Raw genomic sequence first — 20,980 nt, 5'->3', positions numbered from 1 at the left:
ACTACGTTGGTTGCTCCTATGCTGCTGAGCCTCAGTGCTACAGTCCGTGAGAAAAAGAGGGACGGGGTGATTTTCCTAGGAAGGGACTGATGCATCTCACTGAAGAAAACAATGATTGGCAATGTTCATTGTGAGCATTTCGGGCACTTCTGTAAACAGGAATATGTACTTGTGCTCTGCTCCACGCCACAGTGTCTGTGCTCCTGACCGACCCTGTTCAGCCCCATCTGCTCCAAAAGTCATCAGATGCAGATGTACTTCTGCTAACTGAAGCCATTTTCTTGAACTAATACTTCTTCCTTTTTCTAACAGGAGGGCTTCTTGCATCTGTTTATGACAGCATAAGGACACGTTGCTTTTATGCACCCATATGCCATTCAGATAAAGGCTCAGAAGCATGATGGTTTAATTGGTAGGAAGATAGAAAAATTTCACTGCGAAACCTCACCCCACTGAAACTTCAGTGGTATCTTTTTGATCGTAGTGCTTAATACCTGAGCTCAGAGTTGGCCTTTCTGCCAGCAGCCAGTTGGCCAACCCTCTTTCCAAGGTGCAACCAAAATGTGGGATCTCAAGGGATGAGGGCTTTGCTTGTGGAGGCTGACAGCTGTGGGCAGTGGATGAGTACAGCAAGATAATCACTGCAGGATCAGCTGCAATTGAAGAAAGGGTGGTTATCTGTTTGGCATGTTCTGTTTGTAATGAGTGGAGAACCACATCTACTTCCCAGAATCCAGGATCTTGGCTTTACCTATTGGATAGTGATAGAGCCAAAACAGAAGCAGGTCTGACATGGGCCCAAGGCCACCTTTTCAATATGCTTTTCTCCCATTTAAATGAATTTCAAATGAATTTTAAATCCTGTTCCACTGAGGAAAAGTAAGAAGAAATAGGCCAAGATGAGACCTTGAGGTCCCTTCCAACCCGGGTAATTCTGTGATTCTGTGATTCTATGAGACGGGGCAGAAGAGTTAAATATTAGTGCATTGCCAAAACACGTGAGTGGGGGAAAAAGAAAACAACAAAAATCACTGAGGTGATCCAACACCTAAGATGCATCTGAGTTAGTCATTTACTTAATTGTTTCACTTTGTCCCCATCCTGGTTGTGCTAATTGCTGTCACTCCACAGAGGGACTCCGTCCCACCCTTCCTGCTGACATTTGAAATGCTCCACTAGTTTTCATGTCTCAGTACCTTGCTATTAATGGAAGCAAAGTATCCCTTCCCCTTGGCATCACAGATGTAAATCACTAAGAACTAGAAATGTCTTCATTATTATTTATTTTTTTTTCCCCAAGACAATAAGAAAATATTTGGCAATTTCATACTTGTTTGGTGCTGTGGTTTGATCTGGTTCCCCAGAAAAGTGGGGGCTGTTCTTTGGATTCTCTGAAGCCTCCCGGAGTGAGGGGAAATTGGTGGCTCTCTGGGAGCTTCCTGGAATGTAAAATGCCATTTAACTCTGGCTTTATGTCTTCAGATGCTTGGGATCTCTGGTGTCTCAAAGGCACAGGGAGTGCCAGGGTAGGATGGACAATTAGAAGAGTTAAAAAGGGGAACTCGTTAAGAACATTTTCAGAGCAGAAGCTGCAAAGGAACAGTTACATTCTTTGCTTTATTCTTTACGTAAATTTTGAGAGCCAGTGGAAAACAGACTGTCACGGGGCTGGATCCAGGCCTGGTAGGGATATGGTTATGTTTTTGTTTTGCTTTCCACCAAACACTCAACACCCCAATTTTCTCTTCTGTTGCAGGGAGGAAAAAAACAACAGGCTTCAACAAAGAGCTTTTCACCCATTCAGCTCTCACCATCCCACTGAGTCGTTCACAAATCTTAGGTGCCAGCAGAAGCAAAGCTTTTTCATGAGAATTATCTGGCCTGGTCATCATCCCTCTGGGATGGAGGGACAGTGGTCTGAGTCTTCTACCACAAGTGCATGCTTATTACTTCACTCCTTCATCCTCAGCTTCTTCTAAACTATGATTGTTATAACATCCAAAACCCAGACAGGCAAATGAAGAGTCCAGTGAGAGAAACGGCAATCTTTAAAGTTTTATCTTACTGATCTTTCAATAGTATAATTCTGTTGGTATAATTTAAATGACTGATTTGAGACACAGAAGCAGAAGAGTTGCCAAGGCTTTAAAAGTCCTTAAAGTTCACTTGAAGAAAAGGAATTTCCCAAGGGTAAATAATCTGCAGAGAACAAGTTTGTGCCCACTGCTCATTCTGTGAAAGTCTGCAGAGGTCTAATCTGAAATCAAGACTATTTCACACAAACCCATATCTGACAATAGAACAGATCAGCATGGGGACTTCAGACTAACATTAAGAAGGATGGGAGGTCATTCTTGAGGATGTTTGAAATTTCTGGCTTTTTCTATTGATCAAAATAGTCACTTCCGCAATATGGAAACAGATCTGGTGGGGGGGAAAGTCTAAACCTGGGAGAAAAAAAAAATCCCTCAAGACACAGAGCCCCACAGCAGTGCATGCTCAGAATGTACATTGTCTTTTCATACACAAAATCTAGCCATGAAACCAACATGAACTCACAGTTTTGCACAAGAAGCCAGTCCCACTAATAACCTGCAGGATAAAGCTAAAAAGAAATGGTTTTGGAGGTGTCCAAACTTCACTTCATTACAAATGTCAGTGGTTGTTTCATCGGTTTTTGTTGCTTTTGGTGGGATCGCTTCAGTATGATTAAAATAAAAACTTCCTTTAACCTATACTACTCATATTGGGAAAAAAAGAATATGAAACTGAACTGAGCACAATCCCACTTTTAAGAATTAAATCCTTCAATTACCCACGTACAAATCCTCAGTAAAGATTTTGGCTTTACTGCTCAAGCCTTTATAACTCACAGAGGAGAGCCTGCACATAAAAAACCATGGAAATTAATGAATGTGGACTTGCAGCAGTGAGAAAGTTGGAATTCCTCCTCTTTGGGAGCTTCCAGCGTGTCAAAACTTATTCTAAGCCGAAACAAAACTTCCAATATAAGAAATTTGCACCAAAACTGAAATTCCTGCTTGGAATTTGCATTTTTATTATTCTTAAGTAAAAAGAAGAATGAAGAATTACCTATATTGAAATGTTTTCTTCCATTTGCATGTTTTGCCACACATGCTTTATTCGCCTGAAATTCAGTTAGTATTAATCTTTACTTTTTGTGATTCTCTCTATTCTGGCATTGCAGTTGAGCAGACAGGACACCCAGGTTTCCCTAATGCTTAAACTTTTCTGTCCCAATTCCATTTCTAGACTCACTCGAGTACCCAGCACAGCATATAACACAGGCCAAGCTGAAAGCAATTTATATCTCAGGAGCTGGAGCCCTCCAAAGAACTACAGGTCTATATCAGAGAACAGTTACAAATTCAAATTCTTACACGGCAATGCACAGATAAGGAAATTAATGTAGCAGTGATTTAAGACAAATTATTCTGTATTAAAAAAAGAAAACCAACCTTCTCTGAAAATGGGTTGCATTTCATTTATAGCACATCATTTCCCTTTACACTATCACCAGTGTGATTTTGACAATTCTTCACTTTTGGAAATCAGTTTGGTGGGAAATGCCATTCCTCTTGGAAATCTGTACCAGTGTAAATCTCCTGACCACCCCTATCATTGCAGATACCTTACAACTCTGACAAGCACAAAACTCATCAATACTGGGGAAATAACACAGACAAGGGAAGTTAAGCATTATAGCCAAACTTCAAGAACAAAAGTATTTAGGGCCTGTTATGTTTTTTTGAAACACACCTACAATGATTTCTCTTTCTCACTGTCTACCCATCAACCTTGCACCCTTTCATTTTTACTGAGAAATAACTGCCCTCCTGCACATTATCAGGAGATGCATTGTCATAAGGGAGAACAGAGACTGAAACCAAAGGGATTTCTGAGAAAGAAGAACTCAGTTTCCCAGCATGCAGCTACAGTTGAGGTAGACATTAATTCCTATTTTACCCAGAATTTAAGTTTCCTGGGTCCAGATTCTGAGCTGGTAGAAAACAGTGTAGCTCCTGCTGGTTGCACTGTTTGAAATTAGGTATGTGTTCCCCCTCCCTTGTTGCACTTGTTCCTGTTACACATTGTACCCCCAAAGGATCTGACGTTGCCCTAAACACCAACCATGAGGCTTCTTGCCCTGAACCAGCCTGTGAAGTCAAAAGCTCAGGAAGTAAATAAAACCAACTGTGCAAATTGCATTTTGTCAGCTAAGGGGAAGAAAAAAATGCTTTCACGGAGCACATTTTGTTTTCCATTGGTGCTTCTGGCAACCTCCTTCTTCTACACATCATCATCATCGGAGAGACAAAACCCAGCCTCCCTGTCGCATACGCAAGAAAGGGAGACTTCCCCATGCGCTGCTGTGAGCTGTAAATTTCAGAAGAGCTCTGCTATAATCTTTTACAGTCTGCAATCCCACCCTTCAGCTTAATGAAATGGAATGGTACAAATGCTCTCTGGACATTTCACTGCTGACAGTTACCCAAGGTTCGCTTCAGCTGTTACAATAAGGCTATTTTATTGTCTTTTCTTTATTCCTCTTGTACAATTTCATGACTAACTATGTGTAAAATGGAAGGAATTTGACTATCCTTTCTTCATCCAGTTGGACAGAAACTGGACTGGTTCCTTTAACTCACTTTTCAGCTGGCAGGAACTTGCTTTCTGTTTTCTTTTAAATGTCAGAAAAGGTTAAATAGACTCTTCAAATGTGCAATAGATTTTGAAGACCTCTGGGGGTAAAACCTTCACAAGAGGAACAGTTTATATTAGTTCAAACAACGAACTTGGGTTCGAAACCTGGAAGGCAAAAGAAAACACCCTACAGTATGTCTTACATAAAAATAACAGGAGTTTGTTTTTTAAACCTGATCTCTGAATCTAAGAGAAGAGGGTGTTTGGTACTCACTGGCTTTCTTGGTTTTTATACAGCTAAAAAAAGGTTGGTTTCTATTGCTGTTATAGTTTGAAAATACATGTAAGGCATGCAGTCACAGAGCTTGATTCTAGCAAGTGATTCCCAGTATTTTCCTGTGTTTCCTTAATATCCTGACTTGCTGCAGGACTTTTAAAGGGACTGAGATCCTAGCTAGGCTGCCACATCTCTCCCTATCTGAAACAGAAAGCAAATGCAAACACTGGGTCTAAAAAGCCTAAAGGAAAGTTGGCAAGGGCTTTGGCTTTCACAGCTTGTTGAAAAATTCAGCATTCCTCATACAAGAAAACCAGCTACCATCTCAACTCAGGAGTTCACTTGGCAGACGCAGTCTATAATTTAGGAGGGCAGGAGAGGAGGCTGTAAAGAAGTGCCTGAATCTATAGAGCTGTCTATAGAATCATCAAGGTAGGAAAAGATCTCTATGATAATTTAGTCCAACAATTCATTTACCACCAATACTACCCACTAAACACATCCATCGGTGCCACTTCTCTACATTTCATGGACAGCACCAGGGATGGTAACTCCATAACTTCCCCGGGCAGCCAATTCCAGTGCTCAGCCACTCTTTCAGAAAAGTTTTTCCCTCGCATCCAACCTGAAGCTACATATTATCTCAAGTTGCTTTTGCTTTGGGATCTGTAAGATCAGACCCTGTAAAGGACAGGGTGAGTATACGTATAGATTTAGAAGAGTGGCATTGTGACACATAACTTTCGAGCTCCAAATATAGCCCATGCTATCATACAAATACACTAATATCAAGTGCTTGTTGATTCAAAAGGGGTCTGCCTTCTGTTACTGCTGGCTAGGTGCATAGGTCTTGCAAATGCAAGGTGACCGTGTTTTTAAGCTTCTTTGAATGCATCTTCTCTTTCAGATTGGCAGTGTGGTTTAAAATGAAAATGAGAGTGAGGGAGCAACCAAGCATGGGGAGATTATCTTAAGACAGCACTAAGCCCTTCAGCCCCTCACCTCAGTACTGCTGCTGGAGCCAGGATCCTTCCCCAGCTCTCCTGTTCACATTTTTCTTAAGGCAAAGTAGTTTAATTGGTCTCAGGCCTGTTATCACTTATGACAGCCATGATCAGAAACAGGGTCCATTAACAGCTGTGGTGTTTAACGCATGCATTCACTTATGAGTAGAGGTTCCCTGTCTGTATGATTAATGTCATCTCAACATATTCTATTAACAAAAAATATGAAGCACTTTGATTTTTTTTTCCCCTCCTTTGTGACTGACAACATAAACACGTTGTCAAAAGCACTGAACAGATGGTAAGGCACTTAGGAAAGTCTGCTCCATTTAAAGAAGTCACTGGCCTTCAGTAAGCACTTAAACCACCACAGGTACTAACTGGAAGAAGGGCACTCTTTGTTTCCACAGAGCACAGTCAAGCAAAGCAGTCACACTTTGCATCTTCCATATAACAGTAATTCCTGCATTCTCACAACAGACTCCACACAGCTACGTTGGAAGGGACCTTTAAAGGTAATCTAGGCCAACTCCCCTACAGCAAACAGGGACACCTATCTACAGCTCAATCAAGTGCTTGGAGCCCCTTCAGCCCAACTGCGTCTCCAGGGTTGGGGTATCCACCAGCTCTCTGGGCAACCAGCACCAGTGCCTCACTACTCTTACTGTAAAAAACCTCTTTCTTATATCCTCTCTAAATCTTCCCTTTCAGTTTTAAACTGCTTCCCATTATCATGCCACAACAGGTCCTGCTAAACAATCTGTCCCCTTCTTTCTTAGAGCCCCTCTTTAGTCGTATTGCAGCCTCTCATCTGAAGCTGACAGTCTATCCATAGAGAACAGCACAAAGCAGAGATGAGCAGCTGCCGTAGCACAGCAGCATGGAAGCAAGCAGAGCTCTGCTACATACAGGGGGGATTCTCGCGGTGTCAGCATTTGTTCTTGGGTCACGTACAGCTGCCTTCCCCATTACTGTGCTTAGAAGGGTGCTCTGCTTGTGCCTTCTTTTGTCTACACTGTAAATGTTAAACTCTCACCTGCCACTTTGAGGGGCTGACTGTCTTGGCAATCAAAACACTCTTTCTCATCGTTTACCAGAGAGCATTACCAGTTTTACTCTCCCCAACGTCTTGTTTCACTCTGGGGCCTTTCAACAGTTTGAGTAATGAGTGATCAACATCAACTTCACTCCCACAACATGAATGAATTATTTCTGCAGAGATCTCTTACTGCTATGACAAATCTGCAGAGATCTTTGTCTTCCCTTCTGCTACCAGAGGGAGTTTCAGATCTTCTTGTTCTTAAATTCCTCAGGAATAGACCTGCTTGAGCTGATACGGGTTACATTATACACAGGTCTCTAAATTTGAAGAGGAATAAAATACTGCAAGAAACCCAGATCCTCCTTTTTCCCCCTTTTCTGTTCTTAACCTTGAAAAGTGAACAGTCCTCATTCCTCAAGCACTACAGACACTTTATGAACTCATTAATCCAAAAGGCAGTTCACTCATTTTTTTTTCTAAATCATTTTCCACAAATATTCTTGTCACGTTCACATTCTATCACTGTAAGAATTTAATTATGATGACTTTTTAATCTTAAATAGCAAACATCTGAGAGCTTTCTAGTGCTATTCCATTACCAACATTTGTTTCACTATTTTGTTGTTGTTGTTTTTACTGGTCATTTCATCATTGATGGAAATGTGGTAACATCTCAAACTTGAATATCACATCATCTTTCCAGGTCTGTGCACTGTTCTGATGGCTCTCTTCATTGGAAACCAGTTTTGATGAACAAACCAGAACTTGTTTCAAACTTCCTGGCTGCCCAAAGAGGCATATTAACCCACTAATTGGATATTGATACAAAAAAAAATGGTGTGCAAAGTAGCTGAATTAAAGAATTGTGAAAGAAACATCAAAAAAGTAAACCACATCGGACAGTAAGGATTATCAAACAAACACAGTGTCATTTTGTAGAGTAAGCGACAGTTCAAGTCCAATGCTAAGGCATGAGACAAGTCAACAAAAACACATTGCTGTTGCCACCTACTTGGCCTTTCATTGCTGTCCCACATCTACTGTTGGAACATCATGACACAACTGAGAACCAGGAAAGTCCACAAAGGGCAGAGCGCGGGCCCTCCAAAACCATCGGTATTGATGCAAGAAACTTCCCATCTCAGAAAGCAGTCCCCAGTGAGTAGATCTCTATCTCCTAAAATCTTGGCAGAACTTCTAAGTACTACTTTTTGAAAATAGCAATCAGAATCCAGTTACTATTTAGCAGTGTTAATTAAACACAGCTCATTAGAGATGTTATATGTTTGGATTACTGTCATTAGTTTTACTGAATTGTTAGAGCCCCATATTTTGATTTAAAACAAATGAGCACTGAACGATATATACAGCAGGGATTAATTAACAATTGACTGACAGATCTCAAAATTTCAGTCCAGGGGAAAAGAGCGAGTGACTGTATTTTTAGTGCTGCTGTTTGAGGGTGAGGTTCATTTTGGATATGTACTTCCATTACTGATTGAGTAATAGCCATAAAATTCTTGCTGATGAAGGGTGACACAAGCATTAATAGAACAATGATTTATAGCAAAATCAATCACTTGGTAAATTAAGAAGAAAATACTTCAGTAAAAGTTACTACCTAAGAGAAAGGCAGTAAGTACGTCATGTCTACAGCAAGGCTGTCCATCAGTAAAAATGCCTTAGCTTAAAACACAATTTAGCAAAAGGTTGTTCATTCTGGTTAGGAAAATGAGCTAAACAGGGCTGTGTAGGTCATAGAGTAAGATGAAAAAAGAAGTAATACGGTAACAGATGATATTACCCCTTCAAATGACGTACTGATGCCAGCTTGTTGTGTCCAGTTCTGCATCCACACCTGAGAGAGGTCACAAAACCCAAGACTTTGCAGAATGAAACCACATGATTATTTTGGGTCCGGAGAAATCCCCTCACCGTGGGAGAGTAAAAGAAATCAATCTGTTTAACTAATCATGAAGGCAACTGGGGAGATGAGAGCTGGCTTGATTACTCTATAATTACCTTCCCTAGGAAAAAATAGCAGTTGCTAATGAAGTCTTTAATTCAGCAGAGAAATGCAGAACAAGAATCAGTAGCTTGGAGTTAAATTAAAAGTTGGCGTGTTATTTAACTGCAAGGGGGGGGGGGGGGGGGTAGGAGAGAAAAGAACCAGCTATTTGGAGATATCTGCCTTCATAAGCAATGAACTCTCTCTCCTGCTTTGTCTTCTCTAAAATGACCCAAGCATCTGTCTAGAAATCACATTTTCACTGGGCATTGTTAATGGGTTTTATTGGATGGAGACTGAGAGAAGAAAAAACTGCATCTTGTATTAATGAAGTACATAGGCAGTCAAATCAAATAACCCTAATGGTCTGGCCTAGTTTCAGAGAATTTATAACTAAGGATGTCTGGTGCTGACCAGACTATGTGAGATGTTTCAGTTTCACAGCAGTACTGTAACCTTCTGAACATGTTACACTGACCTTTGTATTCTGATTGTGGTTAATCCTCTTGGGAAAAATCCCTTGAAAGGAATTTATTGAAAGTCTAGTTACCCGAGTATTGATTGACTTACTGATAGATAAATAGATAACTAAATTTAGAAAAGGATCTAGCATGGCTAACGTTTACTTTTATATATATATATATATATATACAATATATATATATATACACACATGCACACATATATATACACACACTTTTGTCTTCTCACCAGGTGAAATTAAAAATCCGAAATGAAAAAAAGCTCAGCTGGTTCTACTCAAAGAGTCTTAGTGGGGCTCTGACATACAGAATTGCACTTACTGCTTGATGCAAACTGAGGCTTTAATGACAGTAGTTAATAGTATCTTCGTCTGCTGATAACAAGGCCAATCTCTCAGGAATTACTTTTTGTTCTGTTTATTTTACCTTCTTTTTGTGTGTTTAAGTGTGTACTGGGCTGAGAAAAACCAAGAGCAAATAACTGGCTATTTCAGTGGCATCTATTCAGACCATATTCATTTGGCTATCTTCTTAGCAACATTTTTGGCCAAATACACTGACAGTCTTGGATTTATCTCCTGTAGGAAAATCTGTAGAAAATGAATGGCCTTCTCAGTACTCTTGCAGTATCATGTGAGCTTTACCCGTGCTTTCTTGCCTTCCAAAGATTCCTCTCTTTCCCAACATGCTGCTCTCTTTGGAGAGGTCACATTTTAAATGCACTTAGCTTCGCCACTGAAAACCTTTTACATTCACTGGAAGTCCCTAATGCTCATACATGGACACATCTCATCCCTAAAATCTACAGAGCATTTTTCATGACCTACTACTTTCCAAGGCATATGAGAAATAAAATGACTAGTTTAACTGATGTTGTTCCTTCCTAATCCATTCAGAACATTTTGAATTTTAACAAGGAGTTGTTTTCTTCACCAATTTCATTTCTTCTGGTTGTCTTCCAGAAGCTTGGATAATCATCCATTTTCCAAACACACCAGTGCGTGGTCAGACTGTGACCTGTCTCCCTGGAATAACTTGCAGGACGTGTTTTACTGTTTTGTCCAGCAGATGTGACACTGAGACAGGTCTTCCACTTGCACTTATTTATCACCATAATACACAGATAAAACTAACTGAATCAATTTGTTTTAACTAGTCATAACAGTCATGAATGAATGGGTATACTACTAATTGCTTTTTACCTCAAGAAGTTTGGAACTAAGAACACTTTAGTAAAAAAGGAAAACAATTTTAGTTTTTTGAAACTCTTGATACCTTACAGCTAACGTGCATGCTCCTGAACATCCAATTCCTTTCATGACTCTCTGAACAGAGATGGACAAGATGAAGCCTGCTGATCCCTTCCTCTATGATATACAACTTGTCAAAGTTGTCTGAAACCACAGAACATTCTACCTACATTAGAAATGTACTCAATTCTTGCCTGCTATTGACGCTACTACCCCCACTCAGCTCCTCAAATTAAATCACCCGAATGGTTTAGTGGAATGCCAAGATCTACACAAGCCGCATCCATTTACATGTGAACTTCTTGCAATTAGCACCAGCTCTTTTGGTTTTGCTTTGGTACTTTAGATTGCTGGAGAAACGTGTTTCCAAAGTAATGCATGGAACATTTTGAGCTTTATTTCTCTAGAAAGGTCAACGAGCCAAGGTAAAAATCAGTGCAGTTAGTTTGAGAAGCCACTGAGAGATTTTGGCCCTGAAAGAGGCCAAGCAGGACTGAAAACACCGCAGAAGTCTGCAGCCTCAAATTTGAAAAATAAGAGCAGTCAGTTGTGCTAGTAAAGAATTCAGTGCCATGCTTTAAAAGGTAAAAATCAAAGAATTATGTGTGTTGTATAAAGTTGAAAGGGAAGCGGTATCCAAGAGGGTTGGGTGACCAGTTTTGAAACACTGTTTGAATAAGATGGATGGATTGGAGCTTGCCATACTTGGTATGAGGCCAGGAATAATCTTTTCAAAGCTTGAAGTGCTTTTGATCTCTGCCTACTCCTCCTCATCACTGTGAATCTCCAGGGATATAACCCTACTGTGCAATACAAGGGGAAAAAAAGTGCTTTAAAAGAGGGAGAGGAAAAAGGAGAAGGAAGCCAATGAAATACTATCTGAGAACAACACCACTGCCTGTAATGACACTGACCCGCTGGTGCCAGTGGAAGAGTTTTGTAATATTTTTCCAGGTCTGCTCTTGTTTTTGATACTGGACCATGGAGTTGGCTCAGTGATGGTATACCACCCTCCTCACGCTTCCAAGGGTTTTGAGAATTGTTTCTGTTCTTAAGGACCTGTGACTTGGAAGTAGGCCCAAAATGTTTTATGGGCCAAAAGTCCCATCCGGCAAAACTGAACCAAAACGATGGGAGAACTGGCTCCATAGACTCATTGAGGAGTGGAGTCTTTGTGTCACTGCCTTTATCCCAGCAGTCTTGGAGATAGAATGCAATGGATTTGTAGAGTGCAACAATTCCAGGGAATTACGTGGTAAGAAATCACAGAATTATCTATAAAATGAGTACAAAAGAGGGTTCAAGAAGCACATGGTATCATTTATAATGAATTTATGCAGCTTAGCTGGGATGACATCTTGTCTCTAGCTTTTTGGTTTTTTCTAAATAAACATCCTGTCTTCCAAGGGCCATCAAACCTCTTAGCGGCACAGTGCTTCCAAAACCACCTTAGCATTAATTTGGGGTCAGACTTAACTCGGAGAAAAGGCTGTGATCATGGAGTTACTGAGTCCACATCCGTAAAGCCAGCTTCTCCCTTCAGGTCTGTTGTTGTAGCATCTAAAAGCTAGGAAATTAGAAGGCCCTGCTGGGAGCACACAGTCATATCTGGACATCTCTACAACTCAGATGCCACTGAGACAGAATCACCACCTCCTGTTGGGTGGCATATCTTATGATGCATGGGAGATTTTAATAAGCTTTTTCTGTGAGTAATATAATCTCCTGAGACTGTGGATACAGGCTTCAGCCATGGAATAAATGTGGCTTTTTGGGCTTACAGTTGTCCTGAGCAACATTCTCCACTCAAAACCCCACCCTGTGCTTGCTGGCTAGACCATATAAACAGTCAGTTGGAAACTTCCTCAGGTTTCTTCCCATCCAGTTCAGAAATTCCCAGTATGGAGGTACTCAACAGCACCTCTGGCTGTTACTACCACAGAAGCCATTGAGAATCCCACCAGGGAGTCTTAGCAAACTGCAGGAAGACTCAGATCGTATGTGCTGACTGAGATGGGGGTCTGGCTCCTGAATGGCCCAGGGGTTGACCATGCCTTCTCAGACCCCCCCCCGGCTATAAAATGGCTATACCATTTTATTCACCACCCACCACCTTCAGACATGCAATTACTCATGTTGCATATGTGCATCACCTAGTGTCCCTTCTCTACTCTTCTGCACACAACCTCTGTCAATTCATCTTTACCTGCTGTTTGTCAGAACATTAATTCTCCAGAAATCGTATGCACTAGTACTTACCTTCCTTTTGTGTCCAGGAAAAAAAACAAAACAAAACAAAACCCCACTAAATTTCTCTTAAAGAAATTGTTTAAAGAGAAAGAGAGGAGGAGGGTGAGAGAGAGAAGAAAAGATGAAAGAAACCTTGTATTTGCTCTTGAAGGCTTTTCTTTTACATGTCTTATTAATTTGCTGACAATGTTAATTTACCAGCATCTCCATCAACGCCCCACCCATGGATCCTTTAGCCAACTTCTAAAACCAAACTGAATTCTAAGGAAAACTCTCAAGATGTACAGAGAGGTAAACATCAGCTTGTCAAATTTTATACTCATCAGTGGCGGTATAAAACAAAATGTCAAAAAACAATCTTCCTTCTCACTCTTGTTGGAAAACACACCCTCCTGCCCTGTTCCCCCCACCACCATTCTCACCTTAAAAATAAATGCAATAAAAAGGAAAAGAAAATAAACCCCTTTCTGACCACTTTGCAGAATGAAAGCTTTGAAAGCAAAACAATTCCATAAAATGATCCAACTGCAATTCAAACTGAGCTGATCACACAGAATAAATTGGGTTACAGTATTTGGAAAAAAACCACTGCATACATTCCTACCCGAGGTCTGGTAAAGGGCAGCCGCAAATTGTCCGATCACAAAGAAAGAATTTCACCCTCATTGGTTTGTGGCAAGTGTACGTGAGGCTAAGAGTGATGTTCAAATAAGACAATCTGAGCACAAGCGCAAATAAATGATTCTGTTGCAGACTCCAGATTCACTGACAGTAAAAATGGAATATGGAGAGAAGAGGAGACAGCACTATACCTCAACTGAGACAGAAGCCAGCATAGACAAAGATGATCTGGGACAGTACTTACTAGAGGGGAATTCTGTTTTGCTTTCAAGATTTGAATAACATCAGATAGGAACTGGATGCTGAGAGATTGATGTGAAGATGTTTCCCATCCCCTACAGCTCCAACAAACCAAGCCAACAGAAGAATTCACAGAGTGAGATCCCCCTTGGATAGCTATTTGAGCTCAGTTACAGAAGGCACTGAGCATCTTCAATCCCTTCTCATGTTGCATCATGTCAAGTGTTGCTCAGCAGCAAATAGGAGACTCTCATGTTCTTGCTGAACTCACAGGTACTGGCAACATTCTTTATCTTTCAGGTTCATTCACCAAATGGAAAACAGTCCATAAATACTATGCTATCTGACACCTATGCTGTCAACTCCTAAAACTTTCTTGAGCTTGTATAAGATCAGCCTGTACAGCAGAAAAGGAATCAAGTGAAGCAAAAGCAGCATCATATGCATCCCATCTGGAATCCTCCACTGTTTTGATGGCTAAATGGGAGGTGCTGTGATTAATCTGTGATTATGTGACTCACCATAATTATGTCTTGTTGAAATTGAATTTATTGAAGCATGAATCATTCTACCCAAAGTAGAACCTAATTGCTCTAGTGCTGTGGCAGCCATTTAAAGTTTAGAGGAGAGGTTGTTGTGCTGAGTAAAGATTTCACCTCCATTCAAGCAATGAGAAATTCCGTCTTGTGACTTAAAAGATGGTGAAATTTGCCTCTGAAATGAGCAGAATCCACACCTGGAAGTTCTGTCTGAATTGCTGGGAAACGTTCAGCCAACCCAATGGCAAAAAGCTGCATTAGCCTGAGGAGGTACGTAAATATTGATTTGAGTCTGTGAGGCTGCTGTCACTATTTGAATGCTGCATCATTCCCCTCAGCCACAGACCTCCCACCGCTTTGCTGTTATTTCTGGGCACATGCTCACCAGGGCTGGTATATGCCCACAGTAAGCCTGTAATTTCATCGGTAAGGGTAGACTAGAGAAATACAGTGAAGATGAGCCTGGTGTTCCTGCTCTGGATGACGCATGCAGGAGGTTGGAGTATGCGGTATGTTTGTGGGGTGTCTCTCAACCAACAACCCTCAACAGAGAGAAATTTAAGGTCATCTTGGACTCTCTTCCCCCCCGTCTAAGGAAGACATCCACCGTTTGTATTCAGCTGTTTGAATTTCTGGATGGAAAAGGAAATTTTTCAAATGGGAATTTTGATGGGTAGACTTTTTGTTCTTTCTTTTTAAAGCCAGAAAGCCACACTTAATGAAACAGTCTTTGTATTCCGTTTAGGAGGAAAAAACTCTTACATTTTCTTTGCTAATGTAGAATGGATCTCTTTTCCTAACCAGACTTGAGTATAATTATTGCTTGCATACATGAAGGAGGATAAACAATGGCTCTCCAGGGTAAGGAGTTTTTTTGCAGTTGTTAAATTTCCTGCTCTATTTTTGAAATTCCTGTTTCTGCTGTTGTCTATAGCACAGCAGCAGCGACAACCCACAATAGCAGTTAGCATTGAAACAGGGATGAAAATCGCTATTAAAAAAAACAAAAACAAAAAAAAAAAACCCTAAAGCTAGGAAATACTTTGCACTCCATAACGGCCAACCAGGAGGAAGAATTACATAGGGAAAATAAAAGAGGAGATACACTCTTAGTTTTCCCACTACTTGCTCACCCGGAGATCTGTCACTGGCTTCTGGAATGAAGAAAAGAATCTTTCCTCATATCACTCAACCTCAGTGCTCTGTGTTGGCACTATTGTTTCCCTCCAACTATATTTAGTCAATGGGAAAGTGATGAAGGAGTCCCATCTGGTACATCAGAGGATGCCTCTTTGTTGGGATCACATCTGGTTTATGTTCACACTGGATCTTGGAAGGGAGATGTGGAGCCAGGGTATTTGCTTGGCTATTACAAGATTGTTACTTATTTCTAGCAAAGCACCCTTGAAAGCAAATATTTAGTGCAAAAGATTTCAACTTCGCAGACAATGAAAGGCCAAGAAATTTGTCCTTTCTTGTGAAAAAGAGACTATGATTGCATCTGTCATATGTGATGAATTAGTTATCAAAAAGGTTTCTCCTTTAAGGGGAGAGGCTGTGCAAGTTATTAGTGACAATCATTCTCTTCAAGAACAGCCTCTCCAGAGGCAGTTTTCATTGACCCTGTCAAACAGCCTTCCAGGTTTCAGTTTGTTACTGGAAATACTGCTTCTTGTGTTGGTCATACCAGATCCTTTCATTTTTATTTCTTAAATGGCTGACCTGTTGATATCAATGGCAATCATTTTTATTTCCAGACTTTCAGCAGCCTGGTGTAAGCCTGACTATTTCCCTCATCACTGTTTCTTGAAGAAACTTTGCTGTAGTCTACTCTTGTTTTCTAGAGAGAGGGAGTCACTTCAGATGTTTTCATAACCCAAATTGTTTTTTAAGATAAAAACACATGGCACCAGTTGCTCTTTATGTATGCAGAGATGACAACGGAAAACCTTTTGTCTAGAACTTCAACCGCATTCAAACCACTGTCAACCACTATCTGCTTTATGAATTCCACCCATTCACAGCCAAAATGGTACAAAAGACTTCTGAAACAAATTTTTAGCATAACGCTGGATCAGTCCTGTTCCCACCCATATGTGTCCATTTCTGATTTGACCTTACAGTATGTTTTATGTTTCAGAGAAAACATCCAAGCAACCATGATCTACAACAGTGCATGAATTCTGTTATAGGACTTATAAACTAGTCCCTGCGTTTCCACATCCATTGAGTGTCACACAGCTCCTGCATGAACGGACAGTTAAGGCTGGCCATAGGTAAGTCCTCGGGACTGGAAAAAACACTTTTATCTTGGTGCTACACTTTTTCTTTCTGGTTCTCTGCACCTGTTAAGCACAGCTTAGAGCTGTAGAGAGGTTGTATGGATGCACAGGGAGTACAAGTACTGACAGCATAGTGGGCCAAAGAGCCAGAGAGGCAAAAACCATAGTAAAGAAGCACTTCTAGAGTCATTGTACTACTTCATCCTAAACAGATCAGTGGATCTTTCCAGAGTAGAAGAACAATGGTATTTTAGATCAAAATAGCAGCAATCACTTTGTCATACCTTTCAGTTACAGCTCTGACAACTTATCTAAGACTTCTGAAGCAAAAATCTTGTCCTTTACAAAAAGGAACAAACACCCTGGCCACTCATGTACTCTAAAAAGCCTGAACACTAGCAGAGCTGGCCAACCTTTGCCAGAACATGGTGTCAGCCTTGAACAGCTGGACAAATGCTTGACCTAAAGATGCCCACTAACTTAAACTCCACAGGAGCCAATACAGTTGTTGGCAGGATTTCAGCTACTGGTATTACTTTCATTCTTTCTCTTCCCTATGTCACAAACATATTACTGAACATAATGCTATAATATAATGGAAAGAATAGCAGTAATAGAAGAGTAGCAAAGTCCTAAGCCACAGCAAGTGAGAACATACTCAAATGTATATACTATAGACAGAGAAACAAAGAAAATAAACAGCCTACCTTCCGAAGCCTCAAACATTGAAGGATCTCCATTGAGATCCCCTTACTTCCACTGCCCACCCTTAAATGAGATCTGGAAAGGGATGGATCCTGACTCCACCCCTTCTGATCACTCAATGCATTGCATGCACCTGAGCTCCCCTGGGTTGGCCCTGCCTTCCCACCAGGTGCTCAATCACTGCTACAAGCCATGACTTAGCATTTCCACTACACTGAATAACTGGTCTTCCAGAAAGCATCTAATGATAAAAAAGGTAATGCTGTTGCCTATGTGCATGTTGCTGCTTTCCTCCCCAGCACTCCCGCAGATGCCTCTGCCAAAGCAAAACTTTTACTCCAGAGTGGTGTCCCCAGGAAACTGAGTTTAATGTGATCATGTTGTTTATGTGTCAGCCCATACAACCTCCAGCTAACAGCTTTGCAACCTATCAGGGAGGGGGGAATGCCTAAAAATATTGTGCCTATCATATTTCATCAAAATAAGCAAGTGGAGAAAGGACAGAGCCTCTCTTGCTTGGGGATCACACCTTTTATTGAGCACTGGAGAATCCATGGAGTTGAGAGCTTTTGGGAATGAACTTTCATTTCTTCCACTGCTTATGGAGCTACTTTGTTTGTGGGCTGCCACTGCTCTCCCTAATGACAGCCCCCTCCCATGGGCTGTATCACTTTTTTCAGCAAGTGTGAAATATTGCTTTGGAATCCATCGTCTCACGATTCACCTTGGGTCTGGTCTGGAGGATTGTGCAATTTCTGTGGTCTGCTCCAGTGCAAACAGGAAAAAGAATCTGAGCCTCAGTTTTTACAATGTGCAGCTTGCGTGCAGGAAACGGATCGACTCAGCAGCATCTCTGGGACATTTACTGCTCTCTGCTCTCTCGCCAGCAAGGCCTGGGCCATTAGTTCTGCTGGCAGGCAGCTCAGAGACGTTGGTGTTTGGGGCCTCTGGTGGCCTGTCATCCTGCTGCAGGTCAGCCTGGAGGAGTTTGCAGGCACTGCTTGGGGAAGAGGGGAAAGTCTTCTTCCAGAGAGACAACATGACCAAATGTGATGCTGCCACTTCCTGTTCACACTGTCCTGACCAAGAAAAGAGCCAGTTCCAAGTTGCAAGCTCAGTTCATTGCTTTTTAATGGCCACCTGCAGTCATACACAGCTGAAGGAGTGCACAGTAAATCCATCCCTGCTCAATAGATCTGCTTTCCTCACCCACCTGCTACATTTTCTGCTCAGTTCTACTCCATGCTACTTTGATGCTGGCACATTTTGAGGATGAAGTTTCTCTCTGTTGGTAGAAATGGAACCCTGAATAAGTCTCTTAGACTTTGGTTTCTCTGCCTTTTATAAACTGCATTGAGGTTCCTGGGTGTGAATGAAGACCCAGAAGAGATAGTGTTATCAATATGACAAAAGCTACTATGAGATATGCATGTAACTTCAAGAGATTCTGACTTATGGAAAGAAATTTCATGGAATCATAGAGTCACTAAGGTTGGAAAAGACCTCCAAGATGACTGAAGCCCAACCTTCAATCCATCATCACCATACCCACTCACAGACTCATGGAATCAAGGCTTGAAAAGACCTCCAAATTCATCAAGTCCATCCATCAACACAAACCCACCAAACCATGTCCCCAGTGACACGTCTACATAGATATTCCTCCTTTGTATAACAACATTGTGATTTTTCTCTAAATCTGTGCAGCAACACAGGAATCCACACTTCTGTACCATATATTTCTTTGTGGTGCAATGCAAAGGATCAGGTGCCCATGTTCTCTCTTCAGGGGTGCAGATTTCCTAGAAAACTACATATCCCACAAGGCAAGCAATTCTTTTTTTTTCTTTAGTTTCAGAGCATGATGCAACTCTGGTTTGGGTAGCTTAGTGGGAGGTACAGTCAGCCTGGTTACTGGCCCAAGGGAGAAAGCACAGGCTGGAACCACAAGTCCCAGAAGGCAATGAAGGCATCGTTGAAGAGTGAATTTGAGTCTTGTGATTACCTCAGAGGAAGGGATCCTCAGTGGGCTGTCTCAGCGATTAAGCGCATTCACTGTTTACATTTTGAATGTCAAAACAAGGTGTTTTGACATTTACAAATAATAATAAGAAAGCCTTTGACATTTTATACAGAAAAGGAATTAAGGATTTTTATTTTTTTTTCTCTTTTTTCTTTAACCTCATGTTTTGGAACTTAAAGCAAATTTTAAAATGTCAGAATTTCCCAAAGGATGGAGATTTGGAATTTTTACTCAGCTGTAGTTGTGATGCCTGGAATTAACTCTGATAGCCAAGGGATCAACAGTCTAAACAGTGCAACACATTGCAGGCTTCAGCAGAGAAGGAGAATTTCTTCTCTTTGTTCTGTATTTTGAAACAGAACTCTTTTTTAATTCCATTCCTCCATTATCTGATACAGTTTTGCAAACTAGGCAATTCCATCTATGAATGTTCTTCTTCACTACAGCATAATCTCCTTGTTGCTTAACCCTACCTAAATCATGAGTGTAAAATTCTTAAGGAAGAAAAAAGCACTTAGTGCTCCAACTGGGACCAGCTGATGTGATATTTCTCCTTCTACAGTTCATGGTGAGGTGTGCCCACCCTGTGACTACCTTCTGTTTAGGACACAAAGGTCTGAATTGTGAAAGACAGCAGCATTTTTCCTGGATATTTCATATACCATCCCAATAACAGACCAGTTTTTGTTTTTCTTACCCTGAGTTCTACCCTGTCATCAGTAAGTTCATTGTACCCAGGAAATACTGAAATGTGATGAGAACTGGAAGACTATTAGAAGCCAAGACAGAGAAGACATGTCTTTATCCAGAGCCTGCTAATACAGACAGGTGGCAAATTTTTGGTTTAAAGCCTTGGATTTGATACTGTGGGCTCAGAGGAGCTACTATCTGACAAAGACATCTGCTTTTCAAGACGGGGAGAGGAGTTGTGGGGAGCAGAAATGTTGCTGGAACAACTTAAAGAAGAGGCCATGAGTAAAATACAAGTACATTCTTCATGCTAGCGAGCCAGAGCACTAAGCTGATTGCCTTTGGACTTTATAGTGTGAGGCAGCTACATCTAAGATTTCTGATGCAGACCTGTAGGGAACCATTTAAGTTCAATTGCACATTTACTAATGGACTGCACCTCCAAGATTTGACACATCAAATGTTAATGCACTTGATTAACATGCTTGCACTGAAAGGAAACTCACACCCACACCAAAAAGCTCTTGATCCTAAGTCCTAGTCTGTCTGACCATGTTGACCAGTGGCAGATGCTCTAAGATAATTGCAAGAAACCTCATATGCAAAAGCCATAGTTTATGGAGACTTTTAATAGTGAGAATGGTTTGTATCCCACAGCTGTAGGATGTATTTCATTTTCAATATTCCCTTTTGCAATTCCAGATGCTCAAGTTCTTCCTGAACACAATACTTTGGTTGACAACCATGGCTCCGTGCTGTTGAGCTCTAAGGACTCATGTTCTGCAGACAGCCTAAATAAACCCAGCACTATCTCTCTCTATATATATCCCTAAGAAAATGTGAATAAAGTTAATGCAGTCTGACAGCATGACAGAGAAACAGCAGGAAATCATCAGAAAGAG

General features: G+C 41.0%; 1 protein-coding gene across 32 annotated transcripts in view; it reads right to left on the bottom strand.

Moving 5' to 3' along the window:
* The window catches only part of LOC116653662 (uncharacterized), a 424,046-nt gene that overhangs the window by 376,804 nt on the left and 26,262 nt on the right, over positions 1 to 20,980 (bottom strand). The window lies entirely within an intron of this gene.

Source organism: Coturnix japonica, chromosome 7 (genome assembly GCF_054131305.1).
Source record: "Coturnix japonica strain WE chromosome 7, WE-NBRP24, whole genome shotgun sequence".
Lineage (NCBI taxonomy): Eukaryota > Metazoa > Chordata > Aves > Galliformes > Phasianidae > Coturnix > Coturnix japonica.
The sequence above is the reverse complement of the archived record's forward strand: the minus strand, read 5'-3'. Positions and strand labels throughout refer to the sequence as shown.